The sequence below is a fragment of the Hyla sarda genome, unplaced genomic scaffold (genome assembly GCF_029499605.1).
Source record: "Hyla sarda isolate aHylSar1 unplaced genomic scaffold, aHylSar1.hap1 scaffold_228, whole genome shotgun sequence".
NCBI classification, from domain to species: Eukaryota; Metazoa; Chordata; class Amphibia; order Anura; family Hylidae; genus Hyla; species Hyla sarda.
This window is the reverse complement of record NW_026608958.1, coordinates 23,624-48,060: the sequence shown is the minus strand read 5'-3', so window position 1 is coordinate 48,060 and position 24,437 is coordinate 23,624. Positions and strand designations below refer to the sequence as shown.

General features: G+C 46.1%; 10 non-coding genes across 10 annotated transcripts; all 10 read left to right on the top strand.

The window, feature by feature from the left end:
• The first annotated feature begins 1,268 nt into the window (after positions 1-1,268).
• Positions 1,269-1,459, top strand: LOC130321744 (U2 spliceosomal RNA). Its single transcript, XR_008867414.1, has one exon. It is a non-coding gene; the product is annotated as a U2 spliceosomal RNA (small nuclear RNA).
• A 2,086-nt stretch (positions 1,460-3,545) lies between these two features.
• On the top strand, positions 3,546-3,736 carry LOC130321737 (U2 spliceosomal RNA). Its single transcript, XR_008867413.1, has one exon. It is a non-coding gene; the product is annotated as a U2 spliceosomal RNA (small nuclear RNA).
• A 2,087-nt stretch (positions 3,737-5,823) lies between these two features.
• On the top strand, positions 5,824-6,014 carry LOC130321708 (U2 spliceosomal RNA). Its single transcript, XR_008867392.1, has one exon. It is a non-coding gene; the product is annotated as a U2 spliceosomal RNA (small nuclear RNA).
• Positions 6,015-8,087: 2,073 nt separating this feature from the next.
• LOC130321725 (U2 spliceosomal RNA) lies at positions 8,088-8,278 on the top strand. Its single transcript, XR_008867407.1, has one exon. It is a non-coding gene; the product is annotated as a U2 spliceosomal RNA (small nuclear RNA).
• Positions 8,279-10,367: 2,089 nt separating this feature from the next.
• Positions 10,368-10,558, top strand: LOC130321707 (U2 spliceosomal RNA). Its single transcript, XR_008867391.1, has one exon. It is a non-coding gene; the product is annotated as a U2 spliceosomal RNA (small nuclear RNA).
• Positions 10,559-12,631: 2,073 nt separating this feature from the next.
• On the top strand, positions 12,632-12,822 carry LOC130321711 (U2 spliceosomal RNA). Its single transcript, XR_008867395.1, has one exon. It is a non-coding gene; the product is annotated as a U2 spliceosomal RNA (small nuclear RNA).
• Positions 12,823-14,896: 2,074 nt separating this feature from the next.
• Positions 14,897-15,087, top strand: LOC130321699 (U2 spliceosomal RNA). The gene has a single exon (XR_008867384.1). It is a non-coding gene; the product is annotated as a U2 spliceosomal RNA (small nuclear RNA).
• Positions 15,088-17,173: 2,086 nt separating this feature from the next.
• LOC130321687 (U2 spliceosomal RNA) lies at positions 17,174-17,364 on the top strand. Its single transcript, XR_008867373.1, has one exon. It is a non-coding gene; the product is annotated as a U2 spliceosomal RNA (small nuclear RNA).
• A 2,086-nt stretch (positions 17,365-19,450) lies between these two features.
• LOC130321675 (U2 spliceosomal RNA) lies at positions 19,451-19,641 on the top strand. The gene has a single exon (XR_008867362.1). It is a non-coding gene; the product is annotated as a U2 spliceosomal RNA (small nuclear RNA).
• Positions 19,642-21,734: 2,093 nt separating this feature from the next.
• On the top strand, positions 21,735-21,925 carry LOC130321706 (U2 spliceosomal RNA). The gene has a single exon (XR_008867390.1). It is a non-coding gene; the product is annotated as a U2 spliceosomal RNA (small nuclear RNA).
• Positions 21,926-24,437: the final 2,512 nt, after the last annotated feature.

Here is a 24,437-nt window from a genome sequence, read left to right as displayed (position 1 = left end):
CTGTCGCTGAACAGTCGCTTTTTATGTATTCAGCACCTATGTATAATGTTGTAAAAATGCTCTAGAAGCTAAAGTCGCAGAAATGTCACACATATTTGGCCTGCAACTTTCTGTGCGACAAATTCAGACAGGAAAAATCAGTATAAATCCTTAGAAAATTATCCCCCAGTGTCTCCATCTGCTGGCGGTATTGAATAAGCATTGCTGCACTGATGGGGTATGCATTAGACGAAAAAAAAGAAGAAAAAGAAGAATAATACGCCCAGAAAAGAGGCGAAAAGGAGAAAAACGTAAAAAAACGTGAAAAAAAAGTAAGAGGAAGAGAAGGGAAAAAAAGGTGGAAATGGGTTTAAAAGTGATTTCGGCGGAGAAATATATATATATATATATATATATGCGCACACACACACATAGATATAAACGTATTCTCCGTTGAGATATTGCAGCCGCTGCTGTGTCCAGGCCCAGGAGCCTTAGCACTGTGCTGTGATGTCACTCAATACCACTGACATCACTAGGTGTAAACAACATCTCTCCTTTGCTGTGTATGTGACTATGGAGCTGTTTGGTGATGTCGTCTATTATGGCCTTCATAGAAGCAACAGGAGATTGTTGCATCCATCTAGAACCCTCAGAACTACAGTGCTATGATGTCACTGACTTCCACAGGCCTTGCAGAGTGTAAACAACAACAACCCAGCTTTGTTGTGTATGTAACCATAGGGATTTGTGATGTCACCTAGAACCTTCACAGCAGCGACAGCTTTATGAGGAGCATCAGCACTGCTCTGCCTGAGCAGAACCATCACCGCCATAGGTTGTCAAATAACCCGGATTTAACCCACACAGGTAAGTCCAATGGGGTGCAGGCATGTCCTCTATGCTTACAGCTTCCCGTGGGTGTTGGTTTGATACCGTTTGGGGACAGCCAAGGAGGCATCTGCAGGCAACAAAGGTAGGTGTGTGCTTGTGTGTGTGTTTCCTATGCAGATCCTAAGCCCAGTGTCACATGCAAGTAGGAGGAGTAAGAAGGGTTCCTGGCAAATCCGGGTTATGGATTGCATTTAAAAAGGCCCCGTGGGAGTGCAATGGGCCCCTGTCTTGCTGCTTAGCAATAATGGTATGGGTTTAGGTTCTGCTGTGTGTACTGGTGGTTGACTGCCCCCCAGCCCAGAGTGTGCATGGAAAATTGTCTGGCAGCCTCCCTGACAGCAAGCAGTGATAGTGCCCATGAAGGGGACCTTGTTGGGCCCGCCCCTTTCACGGTTATCGCTTCTCGGCCTTTTGGCTAAGATCAAGTGTAGTATCTGTTCTTATCAGTTTAATATCTGATACGTCCCCTATCTGGGGACCATATATTAAATGGATTTTTGAGAACGGGGGCCGATTTCGAAGCTTGCTTCCGTCGCCCTATGCATTGACCCGATATGGCAGTATCTTCGGGTACAGTGCACCACCCCCTTACAGGGTTAAAAAGAAAGATTCCTACTTTCATTGCTACCTGCTTGCTGGCTAGCCAGCTAGCCAGCCCTGTGGGCCTTGCTGCTGCTGCAGCCAAAAAACAAAAGGTGATGCTGCTGCTGCTTCTGCTGCTTCTGCTTCTGCTTGTGTCTGGCCCCTGTTGGAGCGTCCAGGCACAGGACTTCTGCTGCTGCTGACTAAATGGCCTCCTTAATTGGATCATTTGAGTAGCCAGCACACCTGTGCAGGTAGGGCATGACATGATAGGCAGCTGCCTTGATAGCGGGTGGGTGCTGAATGTTCCTAATTGACAAAATAAGATTAATGCTTATGAAGAAATATAAAATCTCATCCCTTCCCCAATATCGCGCCACACCCCTACCCCTTAATTCCCTGGTTGAACTTGATGGACATATGTCTTTTTTCGACCGTACTAACTATGTAACTATGTAACATAACATGGGGGGGGGGGTCTCCTGGCTGTTCACACAGGTGTGTCATTGCTGTACATTGACCATGCATTGCTTCTGTGGTATTGCAAAGGCAAAGACAAATGCTTCCAGCCATCCATTGCACTAATGGATTGGTCATCAGCTGGCTGTCTATGTCCCGCATCAATATAGACCAAAGTACAGAGGGTTAGGCTATGCTATTGTGCACCTACCTGATGCATCAGAAGGTGCGAGGCCCTTGCTAAATTCTGTGCACAGACTTTGAGATCTATGCTTTAGACTGTATCTAAACCTGCTCCAACATGGACTGACATTCTGGCCTACTTTCAGCCGATGCGACTTGTCTGTCGCTGAACAGTCGCTTTTTATGTATTCAGCACCTATGTATAATGTTGTAAAAATGCTCTAGAAGCTAAAGTCGCAGAAATGTCACACATATTTGGCCTGCAACTTTCTGTGCGACAAATTCAGACAGGAAAAATCAGTATAAATCCTTAGAAAATTATCCCCCAGTGTCTCCATCTGCTGGCGGTATTGAATAAGCATTGCTGCACTGATGGGGTATGCATTAGACGAAAAAAAAGAAGAAAAAGAAGAATAATACGCCCAGAAAAGAGGCGAAAAGGAGAAAAACGTAAAAAAACGTGAAAAAAAAGTAAGAGGAAGAGAAGGGAAAAAAAGGTGGAAATGGGTTTAAAAGTGATTTCGGCGGAGAAATATATATATATATATATATATATATATATATATATATATATATGCGCACACACACACATAGATATAAACGTATTCTCCGTTGAGATATTGCAGCCGCTGCTGTGTCCAGGCCCAGGAGCCTTAGCACTGTGCTGTGATGTCACTCAATACCACTGACATCACTAGGTGTAAACAACATCTCTCCTTTGCTGTGTATGTGACTATGGAGCTGTTTGGTGATGTCGTCTATTATGGCCTTCATAGAAGCAACAGGAGATTGTTGCATCCATCTAGAACCCTCAGAACTACAGTGCTATGATGTCACTCACTTCCACAGGCCTTGCAGAGTGTAAACAACAACAACCCAGCTTTGTTGTGTATGTAACCATAGGGATTTGTGATGTCACCTAGAACCTTCACAGCAGCGACAGCTTTATGAGGAGCATCAGCACTGCTCTGCCTGAGCAGAACCATCACCGCCATAGGTTGTCAAATAACCCGGATTTAACCCACACAGGTAAGTCCAATGGGGTGCAGGCATGTCCTCTATGCTTACAGCTTCCCGTGGGTGTTGGTTTGATACCGTTTGGGGACAGCCAAGGAGGCATCTGCAGGCAACAAAGGTAGGTGTGTGCTTGTGTGTGTGTTTCCTATGCAGATCCTAAGCCCAGTGTCACATGCAAGTAGGAGGAGTAAGAAGGGTTCCTGGCAAATCCGGGTTATGGATTGCATTTAAAAAGGCCCCGTGGGAGTGCAATGGGCCCCTGTCTTGCTGCTTAGCAATAATGGTATGGGTTTAGGTTCTGCTGTGTGTACTGGTGGTTGACTGCCCCCCAGCCCAGAGTGTGCATGGAAAATTGTCTGGCAGCCTCCCTGACAGCAAGCAGTGATAGTGCCCATGAAGGGGACCTTGTTGGGCCCGCCCCTTTCACGGTTATCGCTTCTCGGCCTTTTGGCTAAGATCAAGTGTAGTATCTGTTCTTATCAGTTTAATATCTGATACGTCCCCTATCTGGGGACCATATATTAAATGGATTTTTGAGAACGGGGGCCGATTTCGAAGCTTGCTTCCGTCGCCCTATGCATTGACCCGATATGGCAGTATCTTCGGGTACAGTGCACCACCCCCTTACAGGGTTAAAAAGAAAGATTCCTACTTTCATTGCTACCTGCTTGCTGGCTAGCCAGCTAGCCAGCCCTGTGGGCCTTGCTGCTGCTGCAGCCAAAAAACAAAAGGTGGTGCTGCTGCTGCTTCTGCTGCTTCTGCTTCTGCTTGTGTCTGGCCCCTGTTGGAGCGTCCAGGCACAGGACTTCTGCTGCTGCTGACTAAATGGCCTCCTTAATTGGATCATTTGAGTAGCCAGCACACCTGTGCAGGTAGGGCATGACATGATAGGCAGCTGCCTTGATAGCGGGTGGGTGCTGAATGTTCCTAATTGACAAAATAAGATTAATGCTTATGAAGAAATATAAAATCTCATCCCTTCCCCAATATCGCGCCACACCCCTACCCCTTAATTCCCTGGTTGAACTTGATGGACATATGTCTTTTTTCGACCGTACTAACTATGTAACTATGTAACATAACATGGGGGGGGGGTCTCCTGGCTGTTCACACAGGTGTGTCATTGCTGTACATTGACCATGCATTGCTTCTGTGGTATTGCAAAGGCAAAGACAAATGCTTCCAGCCATCCATTGCACTAATGGATTGGTCATCAGCTGGCTGTCTATGTCCCGCATCAATATAGACCAAAGTACAGAGGGTTAGGCTATGCTATTGTGCACCTACCTGATGCATCAGAAGGTGCGAGGCCCTTGCTAAATTCTGTGCACAGACTTTGAGATCTATGCTTTAGACTGTATCTAAACCTGCTCCAACATGGACTGACATTCTGGCCTACTTTCAGCCGATGCGACTTGTCTGTCGCTGAACAGTCGCTTTTTATGTATTCAGCACCTATGTATAATGTTGTAAAAATGCTCTAGAAGCTAAAGTCGCAGAAATGTCACACATATTTGGCCTGCAACTTTCTGTGCGACAAATTCAGACAGGAAAAATCAGTATAAATCCTTAGAAAATTATCCCCCAGTGTCTCCATCTGCTGGCGGTATTGAATAAGCATTGCTGCACTGATGGGGTATGCATTAGACGAAAAAAAAGAAGAAAAAGAAGAATAATACGCCCAGAAAAGAGGCGAAAAGGAGAAAAACGTAAAAAAACGTGAAAAAAAAGTAAGAGGAAGAGAAGGGAAAAAAAGGTGGAAATGGGTTTAAAAGTGATTTCGGCGGAGAAATATATATATATATATATATATATATATATATATATATATATATATGCGCACACACACACATAGATATAAACGTATTCTCCGTTGAGATATTGCAGCCGCTGCTGTGTCCAGGCCCAGGAGCCTTAGCACTGTGCTGTGATGTCACTCAATACCACTGACATCACTAGGTGTAAACAACATCTCTCCTTTGCTGTGTATGTGACTATGGAGCTGTTTGGTGATGTCGTCTATTACGGCCTTCATAGAAGCAACAGGAGATTGTTGCATCCATCTTGAACCCTCAGAACTACAGTGCTATGATGTCACTGACTTCCACAGGCCTTGCAGAGTGTAAACAACAACAACCCAGCTTTGTTGTGTATGTAACCATAGGGATTTGTGATGTCACCTAGAACCTTCACAGCAGCGACAGCTTTATGAGGAGCATCAGCACTGCTCTGCCTGAGCAGAACCATCACCGCCATAGGTTGTCAAATAACCCGGATTTAACCCACACAGGTAAGTCCAATGGGGTGCAGGCATGTCCTCTATGCTTACAGCTTCCCGTGGGTGTTGGTTTGATACCGTTTGGGGACAGCCAAGGAGGCATCTGCAGGCAACAAAGGTAGGTGTGTGCTTGTGTGTGTGTTTCCTATGCAGATCCTAAGCCCAGTGTCACATGCAAGTAGGAGGAGTAAGAAGGGTTCCTGGCAAATCCGGGTTATGGATTGCATTTAAAAAGGCCCCGTGGGAGTGCAATGGGCCCCTGTCTTGCTGCTTAGCAATAATGGTATGGGTTTAGGTTCTGCTGTGTGTACTGGTGGTTGACTGCCCCCCAGCCCAGAGTGTGCATGGAAAATTGTCTGGCAGCCTCCCTGACAGCAAGCAGTGATAGTGCCCATGAAGGGGACCTTGTTGGGCCCGCCCCTTTCACGGTTATCGCTTCTCGGCCTTTTGGCTAAGATCAAGTGTAGTATCTGTTCTTATCAGTTTAATATCTGATACGTCCCTTATCTGGGGACCATATATTAAATGGATTTTTGAGAACGGGGGCCGATTTCGAAGCTTGCTTCCGTCGCCCTATGCATTGACCCGATATGGCAGTATCTTCGGGTACAGTGCACCACCCCCTTACAGGGTTAAAAAGAAAGATTCCTACTTTCATTGCTACCTGCTTGCTGGCTAGCCAGCTAGCCAGCCCTGTGGGCCTTGCTGCTGCTGCAGCCAAAAAACAAAAGGTGGTGCTGCTGCTGCTTCTGCTGCTTCTGCTTCTGCTTGTGTCTGGCCCCTGTTGGAGCGTCCAGGCACAGGACTTCTGCTGCTGCTGACTAAATGGCCTCCTTAATTGGATCATTTGAGTAGCCAGCACACCTGTGCAGGTAGGGCATGACATGATAGGCAGCTGCCTTGATAGCGGGTGGGTGCTGAATGTTCCTAATTGACAAAATAAGATTAATGCTTATGAAGAAATATAAAATCTCATCCCTTCCCCAATATCGCGCCACACCCCTACCCCTTAATTCCCTGGTTGAACTTGATGGACATATGTCTTTTTTCGACCGTACTAACTATGTAACTATGTAACATAACATGGGGGGGGGGTCTCCTGGCTGTTCACACAGGTGTGTCATTGCTGTACATTGACCATGCATTGCTTCTGTGGTATTGCAAAGGCAAAGACAAATGCTTCCAGCCATCCATTGCACTAATGGATTGGTCATCAGCTGGCTGTCTATGTCCCGCATCAATATAGACCAAAGTACAGAGGGTTAGGCTATGCTATTGTGCACCTACCTGATGCATCAGAAGGTGCGAGGCCCTTGCTAAATTCTGTGCACAGACTTTGAGATCTATGCTTTAGACTGTATCTAAACCTGCTCCAACATGGACTGACATTCTGGCCTACTTTCAGCCGATGCGACTTGTCTGTCGCTGAACAGTCGCTTTTTATGTATTCAGCACCTATGTATAATGTTGTAAAAATGCTCTAGAAGCTAAAGTCGCAGAAATGTCACACATATTTGGCCTGCAACTTTCTGTGCGACAAATTCAGACAGGAAAAATCAGTATAAATCCTTAGAAAATTATCCCCCAGTGTCTCCATCTGCTGGCGGTATTGAATAAGCATTGCTGCACTGATGGGGTATGCATTAGACGAAAAAAAAGAAGAAAAAGAAGAATAATACGCCCAGAAAAGAGGCGAAAAGGAGAAAAACGTAAAAAAACGTGAAAAAAAAGTAAGAGGAAGAGAAGGGAAAAAAAGGTGGAAATGGGTTTAAAAGTGATTTCGGCGGAGAAATATATATATATATATATATATATATATATATGCGCACACACACACATAGATATAAACGTATTCTCCGTTGAGATATTGCAGCCGCTGCTGTGTCCAGGCCCAGGAGCCTTAGCACTGTGCTGTGATGTCACTCAATACCACTGACATCACTAGGTGTAAACAACATCTCTCCTTTGCTGTGTATGTGACTATGGAGCTGTTTGGTGATGTCGTCTATTATGGCCTTCATAGAAGCAACAGGAGATTGTTGCATCCATCTAGAACCCTCAGAACTACAGTGCTATGATGTCACTGACTTCCACAGGCCTTGCAGAGTGTAAACAACAACAACCCAGCTTTGTTGTGTATGTAACCATAGGGATTTGTGATGTCACCTAGAACCTTCACAGCAGCGACAGCTTTATGAGGAGCATCAGCACTGCTCTGCCTGAGCAGAACCATCACCGCCATAGGTTGTCAAATAACCCGGATTTAACCCACACAGGTAAGTCCAATGGGGTGCAGGCATGTCCTCTATGCTTACAGCTTCCCGTGGGTGTTGGTTTGATACCGTTTGGGGACAGCCAAGGAGGCATCTGCAGGCAACAAAGGTAGGTGTGTGCTTGTGTGTGTGTTTCCTATGCAGATCCTAAGCCCAGTGTCACATGCAAGTAGGAGGAGTAAGAAGGGTTCCTGGCAAATCCGGGTTATGGATTGCATTTAAAAAGGCCCCGTGGGAGTGCAATGGGCCCCTGTCTTGCTGCTTAGCAATAATGGTATGGGTTTAGGTTCTGCTGTGTGTACTGGTGGTTGACTGCCCCCCAGCCCAGAGTGTGCATGGAAAATTGTCTGGCAGCCTCCCTGACAGCAAGCAGTGATAGTGCCCATGAAGGGGACCTTGTTGGGCCCGCCCCTTTCACGGTTATCGCTTCTCGGCCTTTTGGCTAAGATCAAGTGTAGTATCTGTTCTTATCAGTTTAATATCTGATACGTCCCCTATCTGGGGACCATATATTAAATGGATTTTTGAGAACGGGGGCCGATTTCGAAGCTTGCTTCCGTCGCCCTATGCATTGACCCGATATGGCAGTATCTTCGGGTACAGTGCACCACCCCCTTACAGGGTTAAAAAGAAAGATTCCTACTTTCATTGCTACCTGCTTGCTGGCTAGCCAGCTAGCCAGCCCTGTGGGCCTTGCTGCTGCTGCAGCCAAAAAACAAAAGGTGGTGCTGCTGCTGCTTCTGCTGCTTCTGCTTCTGCTTGTGTCTGGCCCCTGTTGGAGCGTCCAGGCACAGGACTTCTGCTGCTGCTGACTAAATGGCCTCCTTAATTGGATCATTTGAGTAGCCAGCACACCTGTGCAGGTAGGGCATGACATGATAGGCAGCTGCCTTGATAGCGGGTGGGTGCTGAATGTTCCTAATTGACAAAATAAGATTAATGCTTATGAAGAAATATAAAATCTCATCCCTTCCCCAATATCGCGCCACACCCCTACCCCTTAATTCCCTGGTTGAACTTGATGGACATATGTCTTTTTTCGACCGTACTAACTATGTAACTATGTAACATAACATGGGGGGGGGGTCTCCTGGCTGTTCACACAGGTGTGTCATTGCTGTACATTGACCATGCATTGCTTCTGTGGTATTGCAAAGGCAAAGACAAATGCTTCCAGCCATCCATTGCACTAATGGATTGGTCATCAGCTGGCTGTCTATGTCCCGCATCAATATAGACCAAAGTACAGAGGGTTAGGCTATGCTATTGTGCACCTACCTGATGCATCAGAAGGTGCGAGGCCCTTGCTAAATTCTGTGCACAGACTTTGAGATCTATGCTTTAGACTGTATCTAAACCTGCTCCAACATGGACTGACATTCTGGCCTACTTTCAGCCGATGCGACTTGTCTGTCGCTGAACAGTCGCTTTTTATGTATTCAGCACCTATGTATAATGTTGTAAAAATGCTCTAGAAGCTAAAGTCGCAGAAATGTCACACATATTTGGCCTGCAACTTTCTGTGCGACAAATTCAGACAGGAAAAATCAGTATAAATCCTTAGAAAATTATCCCCCAGTGTCTCCATCTGCTGGCGGTATTGAATAAGCATTGCTGCACTGATGGGGTATGCATTAGACGAAAAAAAAGAAGAAAAAGAAGAATAATACGCCCAGAAAAGAGGCGAAAAGGAGAAAAACGTAAAAAAACGTGAAAAAAAAGTAAGAGGAAGAGAAGGGAAAAAAAGGTGGAAATGGGTTTAAAAGTGATTTCGGCGGAGAAATATATATATATATATATATATATATATATATATATATATATATATATGCGCACACACACACATAGATATAAACGTATTCTCCGTTGAGATATTGCAGCCGCTGCTGTGTCCAGGCCCAGGAGCCTTAGCACTGTGCTGTGATGTCACTCAATACCACTGACATCACTAGGTGTAAACAACATCTCTCCTTTGCTGTGTATGTGACTATGGAGCTGTTTGGTGATGTCGTCTATTACGGCCTTCATAGAAGCAACAGGAGATTGTTGCATCCATCTTGAACCCTCAGAACTACAGTGCTATGATGTCACTGACTTCCACAGGCCTTGCAGAGTGTAAACAACAACAACCCAGCTTTGTTGTGTATGTAACCATAGGGATTTGTGATGTCACCTAGAACCTTCACAGCAGCGACAGCTTTATGAGGAGCATCAGCACTGCTCTGCCTGAGCAGAACCATCACCGCCATAGGTTGTCAAATAACCCGGATTTAACCCACACAGGTAAGTCCAATGGGGTGCAGGCATGTCCTCTATGCTTACAGCTTCCCGTGGGTGTTGGTTTGATACCGTTTGGGGACAGCCAAGGAGGCATCTGCAGGCAACAAAGGTAGGTGTGTGCTTGTGTGTGTGTTTCCTATGCAGATCCTAAGCCCAGTGTCACATGCAAGTAGGAGGAGTAAGAAGGGTTCCTGGCAAATCCGGGTTATGGATTGCATTTAAAAAGGCCCCGTGGGAGTGCAATGGGCCCCTGTCTTGCTGCTTAGCAATAATGGTATGGGTTTAGGTTCTGCTGTGTGTACTGGTGGTTGACTGCCCCCCAGCCCAGAGTGTGCATGGAAAATTGTCTGGCAGCCTCCCTGACAGCAAGCAGTGATAGTGCCCATGAAGGGGACCTTGTTGGGCCCGCCCCTTTCACGGTTATCGCTTCTCGGCCTTTTGGCTAAGATCAAGTGTAGTATCTGTTCTTATCAGTTTAATATCTGATACGTCCCTTATCTGGGGACCATATATTAAATGGATTTTTGAGAACGGGGGCCGATTTCGAAGCTTGCTTCCGTCGCCCTATGCATTGACCCGATATGGCAGTATCTTCGGGTACAGTGCACCACCCCCTTACAGGGTTAAAAAGAAAGATTCCTACTTTCATTGCTACCTGCTTGCTGGCTAGCCAGCTAGCCAGCCCTGTGGGCCTTGCTGCTGCTGCAGCCAAAAAACAAAAGGTGGTGCTGCTGCTGCTTCTGCTGCTTCTGCTTCTGCTTGTGTCTGGCCCCTGTTGGAGCGTCCAGGCACAGGACTTCTGCTGCTGCTGACTAAATGGCCTCCTTAATTGGATCATTTGAGTAGCCAGCACACCTGTGCAGGTAGGGCATGACATGATAGGCAGCTGCCTTGATAGCGGGTGGGTGCTGAATGTTCCTAATTGACAAAATAAGATTAATGCTTATGAAGAAATATAAAATCTCATCCCTTCCCCAATATCGCGCCACACCCCTACCCCTTAATTCCCTGGTTGAACTTGATGGACATATGTCTTTTTTCGACCGTACTAACTATGTAACTATGTAACATAACATGGGGGGGGGGTCTCCTGGCTGTTCACACAGGTGTGTCATTGCTGTACATTGACCATGCATTGCTTCTGTGGTATTGCAAAGGCAAAGACAAATGCTTCCAGCCATCCATTGCACTAATGGATTGGTCATCAGCTGGCTGTCTATGTCCCGCATCAATATAGACCAAAGTACAGAGGGTTAGGCTATGCTATTGTGCACCTACCTGATGCATCAGAAGGTGCGAGGCCCTTGCTAAATTCTGTGCACAGACTTTGAGATCTATGCTTTAGACTGTATCTAAACCTGCTCCAACATGGACTGACATTCTGGCCTACTTTCAGCCGATGCGACTTGTCTGTCGCTGAACAGTCGCTTTTTATGTATTCAGCACCTATGTATAATGTTGTAAAAATGCTCTAGAAGCTAAAGTCGCAGAAATGTCACACATATTTGGCCTGCAACTTTCTGTGCGACAAATTCAGACAGGAAAAATCAGTATAAATCCTTAGAAAATTATCCCCCAGTGTCTCCATCTGCTGGCGGTATTGAATAAGCATTGCTGCACTGATGGGGTATGCATTAGACGAAAAAAAAGAAGAAAAAGAAGAATAATACGCCCAGAAAAGAGGCGAAAAGGAGAAAAACGTAAAAAAACGTGAAAAAAAAGTAAGAGGAAGAGAAGGGAAAAAAAGGTGGAAATGGGTTTAAAAGTGATTTCGGCGGAGAAATATATATATATATATATATATATATATATATGCGCACACACACACATAGATATAAACGTATTCTCCGTTGAGATATTGCAGCCGCTGCTGTGTCCAGGCCCAGGAGCCTTAGCACTGTGCTGTGATGTCACTCAATACCACTGACATCACTAGGTGTAAACAACATCTCTCCTTTGCTGTGTATGTGACTATGGAGCTGTTTGGTGATGTCGTCTATTATGGCCTTCATAGAAGCAACAGGAGATTGTTGCATCCATCTAGAACCCTCAGAACTACAGTGCTATGATGTCACTGACTTCCACAGGCCTTGCAGAGTGTAAACAACAACAACCCAGCTTTGTTGTGTATGTAACCATAGGGATTTGTGATGTCACCTAGAACCTTCACAGCAGCGACAGCTTTATGAGGAGCATCAGCACTGCTCTGCCTGAGCAGAACCATCACCGCCATAGGTTGTCAAATAACCCGGATTTAACCCACACAGGTAAGTCCAATGGGGTGCAGGCATGTCCTCTATGCTTACAGCTTCCCGTGGGTGTTGGTTTGATACCGTTTGGGGACAGCCAAGGAGGCATCTGCAGGCAACAAAGGTAGGTGTGTGCTTGTGTGTGTGTTTCCTATGCAGATCCTAAGCCCAGTGTCACATGCAAGTAGGAGGAGTAAGAAGGGTTCCTGGCAAATCCGGGTTATGGATTGCATTTAAAAAGGCCCCGTGGGAGTGCAATGGGCCCCTGTCTTGCTGCTTAGCAATAATGGTATGGGTTTAGGTTCTGCTGTGTGTACTGGTGGTTGACTGCCCCCCAGCCCAGAGTGTGCATGGAAAATTGTCTGGCAGCCTCCCTGACAGCAAGCAGTGATAGTGCCCATGAAGGGGACCTTGTTGGGCCCGCCCCTTTCACGGTTATCGCTTCTCGGCCTTTTGGCTAAGATCAAGTGTAGTATCTGTTCTTATCAGTTTAATATCTGATACGTCCCCTATCTGGGGACCATATATTAAATGGATTTTTGAGAACGGGGGCCGATTTCGAAGCTTGCTTCCGTCGCCCTATGCATTGACCCGATATGGCAGTATCTTCGGGTACAGTGCACCACCCCCTTACAGGGTTAAAAAGAAAGATTCCTACTTTCATTGCTACCTGCTTGCTGGCTAGCCAGCTAGCCAGCCCTGTGGGCCTTGCTGCTGCTGCAGCCAAAAAACAAAAGGTGATGCTGCTGCTGCTTCTGCTGCTTCTGCTTCTGCTTGTGTCTGGCCCCTGTTGGAGCGTCCAGGCACAGGACTTCTGCTGCTGCTGACTAAATGGCCTCCTTAATTGGATCATTTGAGTAGCCAGCACACCTGTGCAGGTAGGGCATGACATGATAGGCAGCTGCCTTGATAGCGGGTGGGTGCTGAATGTTCCTAATTGACAAAATAAGATTAATGCTTATGAAGAAATATAAAATCTCATCCCTTCCCCAATATCGCGCCACACCCCTACCCCTTAATTCCCTGGTTGAACTTGATGGACATATGTCTTTTTTCGACCGTACTAACTATGTAACTATGTAACATAACATGGGGGGGGGGGTCTCCTGGCTGTTCACACAGGTGTGTCATTGCTGTACATTGACCATGCATTGCTTCTGTGGTATTGCAAAGGCAAAGACAAATGCTTCCAGCCATCCATTGCACTAATGGATTGGTCATCAGCTGGCTGTCTATGTCCCGCATCAATATAGACCAAAGTACAGAGGGTTAGGCTATGCTATTGTGCACCTACCTGATGCATCAGAAGGTGCGAGGCCCTTGCTAAATTCTGTGCACAGACTTTGAGATCTATGCTTTAGACTGTATCTAAACCTGCTCCAACATGGACTGACATTCTGGCCTACTTTCAGCCGATGCGACTTGTCTGTCGCTGAACAGTCGCTTTTTATGTATTCAGCACCTATGTATAATGTTGTAAAAATGCTCTAGAAGCTAAAGTCGCAGAAATGTCACACATATTTGGCCTGCAACTTTCTGTGCGACAAATTCAGACAGGAAAAATCAGTATAAATCCTTAGAAAATTATCCCCCAGTGTCTCCATCTGCTGGCGGTATTGAATAAGCATTGCTGCACTGATGGGGTATGCATTAGACGAAAAAAAAGAAGAAAAAGAAGAATAATACGCCCAGAAAAGAGGCGAAAAGGAGAAAAACGTAAAAAAACGTGAAAAAAAAGTAAGAGGAAGAGAAGGGAAAAAAAGGTGGAAATGGGTTTAAAAGTGATTTCGGCGGAGAAATATATATATATATATATATATATATATATATGCGCACACACACACATAGATATAAACGTATTCTCCGTTGAGATATTGCAGCCGCTGCTGTGTCCAGGCCCAGGAGCCTTAGCACTGTGCTGTGATGTCACTCAATACCACTGACATCACTAGGTGTAAACAACATCTCTCCTTTGCTGTGTATGTGACTATGGAGCTGTTTGGTGATGTCGTCTATTATGGCCTTCATAGAAGCAACAGGAGATTGTTGCATCCATCTAGAACCCTCAGAACTACAGTGCTATGATGTCACTGACTTCCACAGGCCTTGCAGAGTGTAAACAACAACAACCCAGCTTTGTTGTGTATGTAACCATAGGGATTTGTGATGTCACCTAGAACCTTCACAGCAGCGACAGCTTTATGAGGAGCATCAGCACTGCTCTGCCTGAGCAGAACCATCACCGCCATAGGTTGTCAAATAACCCGGATTTAACCCACACAGGTAAGTCCAATGGGGTGCAGGCATGTCCTCTATGCTTACAGCTTCCCGTGGGTGTTGGTTTGATACCGTTTGGGGACAGCCAAGGAGGCATCTGCAGGCAACAAAGGTAGGTGTGTGCTTGTGTGTGTGTTTCCTATGCAGATCCTAAGCCCAGTGTCACATGCAAGTAGGAGGAGTAAGAAGGGTTCCTGGCAAATCCGGGTTATGGATTGCATTTAAAAAGGCCCCGTGGGAGTGCAATGGGCCCCTGTCTTGCTGCTTAGCAATAATGGTATGGGTTTAGGTTCTGCTGTGTGTACTGGTGGTTGACTGCCCCCCAGCCCAGAGTGTGCATGGAAAATTGTCTGGCAGCCTCCCTGACAGCAAGCAGTGATAGTGCCCATGAAGGGGACCTTGTTGGGCCCGCCCCTTTCACGGTTATCGCTTCTCGGCCTTTTGGCTAAGATCAAGTGTAGTATCTGTTCTTATCAGTTTAATATCTGATACGTCCCCTATCTGGGGACCATATATTAAATGGATTTTTGAGAACGGGGGCCGATTTCGAAGCTTGCTTCCGTCGCCCTATGCATTGACCCGATATGGCAGTATCTTCGGGTACAGTGCACCACCCCCTTACAGGGTTAAAAAGAAAGATTCCTACTTTCATTGCTACCTGCTTGCTGGCTAGCCAGCTAGCCAGCCCTGTGGGCCTTGCTGCTGCTGCAGCCAAAAAACAAAAGGTGATGCTGCTGCTGCTTCTGCTGCTTCTGCTTCTGCTTGTGTCTGGCCCCTGTTGGAGCGTCCAGGCACAGGACTTCTGCTGCTGCTGACTAAATGGCCTCCTTAATTGGATCATTTGAGTAGCCAGCACACCTGTGCAGGTAGGGCATGACATGATAGGCAGCTGCCTTGATAGCGGGTGGGTGCTGAATGTTCCTAATTGACAAAATAAGATTAATGCTTATGAAGAAATATAAAATCTCATCCCTTCCCCAATATCGCGCCACACCCCTACCCCTTAATTCCCTGGTTGAACTTGATGGACATATGTCTTTTTTCGACCGTACTAACTATGTAACTATGTAACATAACATGGGGGGGGGGGTCTCCTGGCTGTTCACACAGGTGTGTCATTGCTGTACATTGACCATGCATTGCTTCTGTGGTATTGCAAAGGCAAAGACAAATGCTTCCAGCCATCCATTGCACTAATGGATTGGTCATCAGCTGGCTGTCTATGTCCCGCATCAATATAGACCAAAGTACAGAGGGTTAGGCTATGCTATTGTGCACCTACCTGATGCATCAGAAGGTGCGAGGCCCTTGCTAAATTCTGTGCACAGACTTTGAGATCTATGCTTTAGACTGTATCTAAACCTGCTCCAACATGGACTGACATTCTGGCCTACTTTCAGCCGATGCGACTTGTCTGTCGCTGAACAGTCGCTTTTTATGTATTCAGCACCTATGTATAATGTTGTAAAAATGCTCTAGAAGCTAAAGTCGCAGAAATGTCACACATATTTGGCCTGCAACTTTCTGTGCGACAAATTCAGACAGGAAAAATCAGTATAAATCCTTAGAAAATTATCCCCCAGTGTCTCCATCTGCTGGCGGTATTGAATAAGCATTGCTGCACTGATGGGGTATGCATTAGACGAAAAAAAAGAAGAAAAAGAAGAATAATACGCCCAGAAAAGAGGCGAAAAGGAGAAAAACGTAAAAAAACGTGAAAAAAAAGTAAGAGGAAGAGAAGGGAAAAAAAGGTGGAAATGGGTTTAAAAGTGATTTCGGCGGAGAAATATATATATATATATATATATATATATATATATATATATATATGCGCACACACACACATAGATATAAACGTATTCTCCGTTGAGATATTGCAGCCGCTGCTGTGTCCAGGCCCAGGAGCCTTAGCACTGTGCTGTGATGTCACTCAATACCACTGACATCACTAGGTGTAAACAACATCTCTCCTTTGCTGTGTATGTGACTATGGAGCTGTTTGGTGATGTCGTCTATTACGGCCTTCATAGAAGCAACAGGAGATTGTTGCATCCATCTTGAACCCTCAGAACTACAGTGCTATGATGTCACTCACTTCCACAGGCCTTGCAGAGTGTAAACAACAACAACCCAGCTTTGTTGTGTATGTAACCATAGGGATTTGTGATGTCACCTAGAACCTTCACAGCAGCGACAGCTTTATGAGGAGCATCAGCACTGCTCTGCCTGAGCAGAACCATCACCGCCATAGGTTGTCAAATAACCCGGATTTAACCCACACAGGTAAGTCCAATGGGGTGCAGGCATGTCCTCTATGCTTACAGCTTCCCGTGGGTGTTGGTTTGATACCGTTTGGGGACAGCCAAGGAGGCATCTGCAGGCAACAAAGGTAGGTGTGTGCTTGTGTGTGTGTTTCCTATGCAGATCCTAAGCCCAGTGTCACATGCAAGTAGGAGGAGTAAGAAGGGTTCCTGGCAAATCCGGGTTATGGATTGCATTTAAAAAGGCCCCGTGGGAGTGCAATGGGCCCCTGTCTTGCTGCTTAGCAATAATGGTATGGGTTTAGGTTCTGCTGTGTGTACTGGTGGTTGACTGCCCCCCAGCCCAGAGTGTGCATGGAAAATTGTCTGGCAGCCTCCCTGACAGCAAGCAGTGATAGTGCCCATGAAGGGGACCTTGTTGGGCCCGCCCCTTTCACGGTTATCGCTTCTCGGCCTTTTGGCTAAGATCAAGTGTAGTATCTGTTCTTATCAGTTTAATATCTGATACGTCCCCTATCTGGGGACCATATATTAAATGGATTTTTGAGAACGGGGGCCGATTTCGAAGCTTGCTTCCGTCGCCCTATGCATTGACCCGATATGGCAGTATCTTCGGGTACAGTGCACCACCCCCTTACAGGGTTAAAAAGAAAGATTCCTACTTTCATTGCTACCTGCTTGCTGGCTAGCCAGCTAGCCAGCCCTGTGGGCCTTGCTGCTGCTGCAGCCAAAAAACAAAAGGTGATGCTGCTGCTGCTTCTGCTGCTTCTGCTTCTGCTTGTGTCTGGCCCCTGTTGGAGCGTCCAGGCACAGGACTTCTGCTGCTGCTGACTAAATGGCCTCCTTAATTGGATCATTTGAGTAGCCAGCACACCTGTGCAGGTAGGGCATGACATGATAGGCAGCTGCCTTGATAGCGGGTGGGTGCTGAATGTTCCTAATTGACAAAATAAGATTAATGCTTATGAAGAAATATAAAATCTCATCCCTTCCCCAATATCGCGCCACACCCCTACCCCTTAATTCCCTGGTTGAACTTGATGGACATATGTCTTTTTTCGACCGTACTAACTATGTAACTATGTAACATAACATGGGGGGGGGGGTCTCCTGGCTGTTCACACAGGTGTGTCATTGCTGTACATTGACCATGCATTGCTTCTGTGGTATTGCAAAGGCAAAGACAAATGCTTCCAGCCATCCATTGCACTAATGGATTGGTCATCAGCTGGCTGTCTATGTCCCGCATCAATATAGACCAAAGTACAGAGGGTTAGGCTATGCTATTGTGCACCTACCTGATGCATCAGAAGGTGCGAGGCCCTTGCTAAATTCTGTGCACAGACTTTGAGATCTATGCTTTAGACTGTATCTAAACCTGCTCCAACATGGACTGACATTCTGGCCTACTTTCAGCCGATGCGACTTGTCTGTCGCTGAACAGTCGCTTTTTATGTATTCAGCACCTATGTATAATGTTGTAAAAATGCTCTAGAAGCTAAAGTCGCAGAAATGTCACACATATTTGGCCTGCAACTTTCTGTGCGACAAATTCAGACAGGAAAAATCAGTATAAATCCTTAGAAAATTATCCCCCAGTGTCTCCATCTGCTGGCGGTATTGAATAAGCATTGCTGCACTGATGGGGTATGCATTAGACGAAAAAAAAGAAGAAAAAGAAGAATAATACGCCCAGAAAAGAGGCGAAAAGGAGAAAAACGTAAAAAAACGTGAAAAAAAAGTAAGAGGAAGAGAAGGGAAAAAAAGGTGGAAATGGGTTTAAAAGTGATTTCGGCGGAGAAATATATATATATATATATATATATATATATATATATATATATATGCGCACACACACACATAGATATAAACGTATTCTCCGTTGAGATATTGCAGCCGCTGCTGTGTCCAGGCCCAGGAGCCTTAGCACTGTGCTGTGATGTCACTCAATACCACTGACATCACTAGGTGTAAACAACATCTCTCCTTTGCTGTGTATGTGACTATGGAGCTGTTTGGTGATGTCGTCTATTATGGCCTTCATAGAAGCAACAGGAGATTGTTGCATCCATCTAGAACCCTCAGAACTACAGTGCTATGATGTCACTCACTTCCACAGGCCTTGCAGAGTGTAAACAACAACAACCCAGCTTTGTTGTGTATGTAACCATAGGGATTTGTGATGTCACCTAGAACCTTCACAGCAGCGACAGCTTTATGAGGAGCATCAGCACTGCTCTGCCTGAGCAGAACCATCACCGCCATAGGTTGTCAAATAACCCGGATTTAACCCACACAGGTAAGTCCAATGGGGTGCAGGCATGTCCTCTATGCTTACAGCTTCCCGTGGGTGTTGGTTTGATACCGTTTGGGGACAGCCAAGGAGGCATCTGCAGGCAACAAAGGTAGGTGTGTGCTTGTGTGTGTGTTTCCTATGCAGATCCTAAGCCCAGTGTCACATGCAAGTAGGAGGAGTAAGAAGGGTTCCTGGCAAATCCGGGTTATGGATTGCATTTAAAAAGGCCCCGTGGGAGTGCAATGGGCCCCTGTCTTGCTGCTTAGCAATAATGGTATGGGTTTAGGTTCTGCTGTGTGTACTGGTGGTTGACTGCCCCCCAGCCCAGAGTGTGCATGGAAAATTGTCTGGCAGCCTCCCTGACAGCAAGCAGTGATAGTGCCCATGAAGGGGACCTTGTTGGGCCCGCCCCTTTCACGGTTATCGCTTCTCGGCCTTTTGGCTAAGATCAAGTGTAGTATCTGTTCTTATCAGTTTAATATCTGATACGTCCCCTATCTGGGGACCATATATTAAATGGATTTTTGAGAACGGGGGCCGATTTCGAAGCTTGCTTCCGTCGCCCTATGCATTGACCCGATATGGCAGTATCTTCGGGTACAGTGCACCACCCCCTTACAGGGTTAAAAAGAAAGATTCCTACTTTCATTGCTACCTGCTTGCTGGCTAGCCAGCTAGCCAGCCCTGTGGGCCTTGCTGCTGCTGCAGCCAAAAAACAAAAGGTGGTGCTGCTGCTGCTTCTGCTGCTTTTGCTTCTGCTTGTGTCTGGCCCCTGTTGGAGCGTCCAGGCACAGGACTTCTGCTGCTGCTGACTAAATGGCCTCCTTAATTGGATCATTTGAGTAGCCAGCACACCTGTGCAGGTAGGGCATGACATGATAGGCAGCTGCCTTGATAGCGGGTGGGTGCTGAATGTTCCTAATTGACAAAATAAGATTAATGCTTATGAAGAAATATAAAATCTCATCCCTTCCCCAATATCGCGCCACACCCCTACCCCTTAATTCCCTGGTTGAACTTGATGGACATATGTCTTTTTTCGACCGTACTAACTATGTAACTATGTAACATAACATGGGGGGGGGGTCTCCTGGCTGTTCACACAGGTGTGTCATTGCTGTACATTGACCATGCATTGCTTCTGTGGTATTGCAAAGGCAAAGACAAATGCTTCCAGCCATCCATTGCACTAATGGATTGGTCATCAGCTGGCTGTCTATGTCCCGCATCAATATAGACCAAAGTACAGAGGGTTAGGCTATGCTATTGTGCACCTACCTGATGCATCAGAAGGTGCGAGGCCCTTGCTAAATTCTGTGCACAGACTTTGAGATCTATGCTTTAGACTGTATCTAAACCTGCTCCAACATGGACTGACATTCTGGCCTACTTTCAGCCGATGCGACTTGTCTGTCGCTGAACAGTCGCTTTTTATGTATTCAGCACCTATGTATAATGTTGTAAAAATGCTCTAGAAGCTAAAGTCGCAGAAATGTCACACATATTTGGCCTGCAACTTTCTGTGCGACAAATTCAGACAGGAAAAATCAGTATAAATCCTTAGAAAATTATCCCCCAGTGTCTCCATCTGCTGGCGGTATTGAATAAGCATTGCTGCACTGATGGGGTATGCATTAGACGAAAAAAAAGAAGAAAAAGAAGAATAATACGCCCAGAAAAGAGGCGAAAAGGAGAAAAACGTAAAAAAACGTGAAAAAAAAGTAAGAGGAAGAGAAGGGAAAAAAAGGTGGAAATGGGTTTAAAAGTGATTTCGGCGGAGAAATATATATATATATATATATATATATATATATATATATATATATATATATATGCGCACACACACACATAGATATAAACGTATTCTCCGTTGAGATATTGCAGCCGCTGCTGTGTCCAGGCCCAGGAGCCTTAGCACTGTGCTGTGATGTCACTCAATACCACTGACATCACTAGGTGTAAACAACATCTCTCCTTTGCTGTGTATGTGACTATGGAGCTGTTTGGTGATGTCGTCTATTACGGCCTTCATAGAAGCAACAGGAGATTGTTGCATCCATCTTGAACCCTCAGAACTACAGTGCTATGATGTCACTGACTTCCACAGGCCTTGCAGAGTGTAAACAACAACAACCCAGCTTTGTTGTGTATGTAACCATAGGGATTTGTGATGTCACCTAGAACCTTCACAGCAGCGACAGCTTTATGAGGAGCATCAGCACTGCTCTGCCTGAGCAGAACCATCACCGCCATAGGTTGTCAAATAACCCGGATTTAACCCACACAGGTAAGTCCAATGGGGTGCAGGCATGTCCTCTATGCTTACAGCTTCCCGTGGGTGTTGGTTTGATACCGTTTGGGGACAGCCAAGGAGGCATCTGCAGGCAACAAAGGTAGGTGTGTGCTTGTGTGTGTGTTTCCTATGCAGATCCTAAGCCCAGTGTCACATGCAAGTAGGAGGAGTAAGAAGGGTTCCTGGCAAATCCGGGTTATGGATTGCATTTAAAAAGGCCCCGTGGGAGTGCAATGGGCCCCTGTCTTGCTGCTTAGCAATAATGGTATGGGTTTAGGTTCTGCTGTGTGTACTGGTGGTTGACTGCCCCCCAGCCCAGAGTGTGCATGGAAAATTGTCTGGCAGCCTCCCTGACAGCAAGCAGTGATAGTGCCCATGAAGGGGACCTTGTTGGGCCCGCCCCTTTCACGGTTATCGCTTCTCGGCCTTTTGGCTAAGATCAAGTGTAGTATCTGTTCTTATCAGTTTAATATCTGATACGTCCCTTATCTGGGGACCATATATTAAATGGATTTTTGAGAACGGGGGCCGATTTCGAAGCTTGCTTCCGTCGCCCTATGCATTGACCCGATATGGCAGTATCTTCGGGTACAGTGCACCACCCCCTTACAGGGTTAAAAAGAAAGATTCCTACTTTCATTGCTACCTGCTTGCTGGCTAGCCAGCTAGCCAGCCCTGTGGGCCTTGCTGCTGCTGCAGCCAAAAAACAAAAGGTGGTGCTGCTGCTGCTTCTGCTGCTTCTGCTTCTGCTTGTGTCTGGCCCCTGTTGGAGCGTCCAGGCACAGGACTTCTGCTGCTGCTGACTAAATGGCCTCCTTAATTGGATCATTTGAGTAGCCAGCACACCTGTGCAGGTAGGGCATGACATGATAGGCAGCTGCCTTGATAGCGGGTGGGTGCTGAATGTTCCTAATTGACAAAATAAGATTAATGCTTATGAAGAAATATAAAATCTCATCCCTTCCCCAATATCGCGCCACACCCCTACCCCTTAATTCCCTGGTTGAACTTGATGGACATATGTCTTTTTTCGACCGTACTAACTATGTAACTATGTAACATAACATGGGGGGGGGGGGGTCTCCTGGCTGTTCACACAGGTGTGTCATTGCTGTACATTGACCATGCATTGCTTCTGTGGTATTGCAAAGGCAAAGACAAATGCTTCCAGCCATCCATTGCACTAATGGATTGGTCATCAGCTGGCTGTCTATGTCCCGCATCAATATAGACCAAAGTACAGAGGGTTAGGCTATGCTATTGTGCACCTACCTGATGCATCAGAAGGTGCGAGGCCCTTGCTAAATTCTGTGCACAGACTTTGAGATCTATGCTTTAGACTGTATCTAAACCTGCTCCAACATGGACTGACATTCTGGCCTACTTTCAGCCGATGCGACTTGTCTGTCGCTGAACAGTCGCTTTTTATGTATTCAGCACCTATGTATAATGTTGTAAAAATGCTCTAGAAGCTAAAGTCGCAGAAATGTCACACATATTTGGCCTGCAACTTTCTGTGCGACAAATTCAGACAGGAAAAATCAGTATAAATCCTTAGAAAATTATCCCCCAGTGTCTCCATCTGCTGGCGGTATTGAATAAGCATTGCTGCACTGATGGGGTATGCATTAGACGAAAAAAAAGAAGAAAAAGAAGAATAATACGCCCAGAAAAGAGGCGAAAAGGAGAAAAACGTAAAAAAACGTGAAAAAAAAGTAAGAGGAAGAGAAGGGAAAAAAAGGTGGAAATGGGTTTAAAAGTGATTTCGGCGGAGAAATATATATATATATATATATATATATATATGCGCACACACACACATAGATATAAACGTATTCTCCGTTGAGATATTGCAGCCGCTGCTGTGTCCAGGCCCAGGAGCCTTAGCACTGTGCTGTGATGTCACTCAATACCACTGACATCACTAGGTGTAAACAACATCTCTCCTTTGCTGTGTATGTGACTATGGAGCTGTTTGGTGATGTCGTCTATTATGGCCTTCATAGAAGCAACAGGAGATTGTTGCATCCATCTAGAACCCTCAGAACTACAGTGCTATGATGTCACTGACTTCCACAGGCCTTGCAGAGTGTAAACAACAACAACCCAGCTTTGTTGTGTATGTAACCATAGGGATTTGTGATGTCACCTAGAACCTTCACAGCAGCGACAGCTTTATGAGGAGCATCAGCACTGCTCTGCCTGAGCAGAACCATCACCGCCATAGGTTGTCAAATAACCCGGATTTAACCCACACAGGTAAGTCCAATGGGGTGCAGGCATGTCCTCTATGCTTACAGCTTCCCGTGGGTGTTGGTTTGATACCGTTTGGGGACAGCCAAGGAGGCATCTGCAGGCAACAAAGGTAGGTGTGTGCTTGTGTGTGTGTTTCCTATGCAGATCCTAAGCCCAGTGTCACATGCAAGTAGGAGGAGTAAGAAGGGTTCCTGGCAAATCCGGGTTATGGATTGCATTTAAAAAGGCCCCGTGGGAGTGCAATGGGCCCCTGTCTTGCTGCTTAGCAATAATGGTATGGGTTTAGGTTCTGCTGTGTGTACTGGTGGTTGACTGCCCCCCAGCCCAGAGTGTGCATGGAAAATTGTCTGGCAGCCTCCCTGACAGCAAGCAGTGATAGTGCCCATGAAGGGGACCTTGTTGGGCCCGCCCCTTTCACGGTTATCGCTTCTCGGCCTTTTGGCTAGATCAAGTGTCTGGTCAGGAGGATCCTGGGAGTTTGTCCTACCTTCTCCAAGGGGGGCTGCTACGAGGAACCGAAAAGGCGATCGACAAGATGGGTGTTCGCATCCGTTACCTTACATCCGGTGAAACGCGGATTCGTTTTTCCTTTCGCTTTGATGTTGATGAAGACAAGCAAGAACTCGTCCAACTTTCTTATTTTGTGAAAGAAACTCTCTACAAGCTTCTTGGGGTGAAGAAAGAGAACATCGTCTGTCTCAGAGATCCTCGGAAGGGCAGCTTCATCCTAACTCTGGACTCTGCTTATGCATGCCAGAATCTTTTTGAGAAGCTGAAAAGCAATCAAGACCTTGCTGAGCTTGATGGGATCACGGTCACAGTGTTGTATACTGGAGGCGATATTCCTCTAGTTGTGTGTA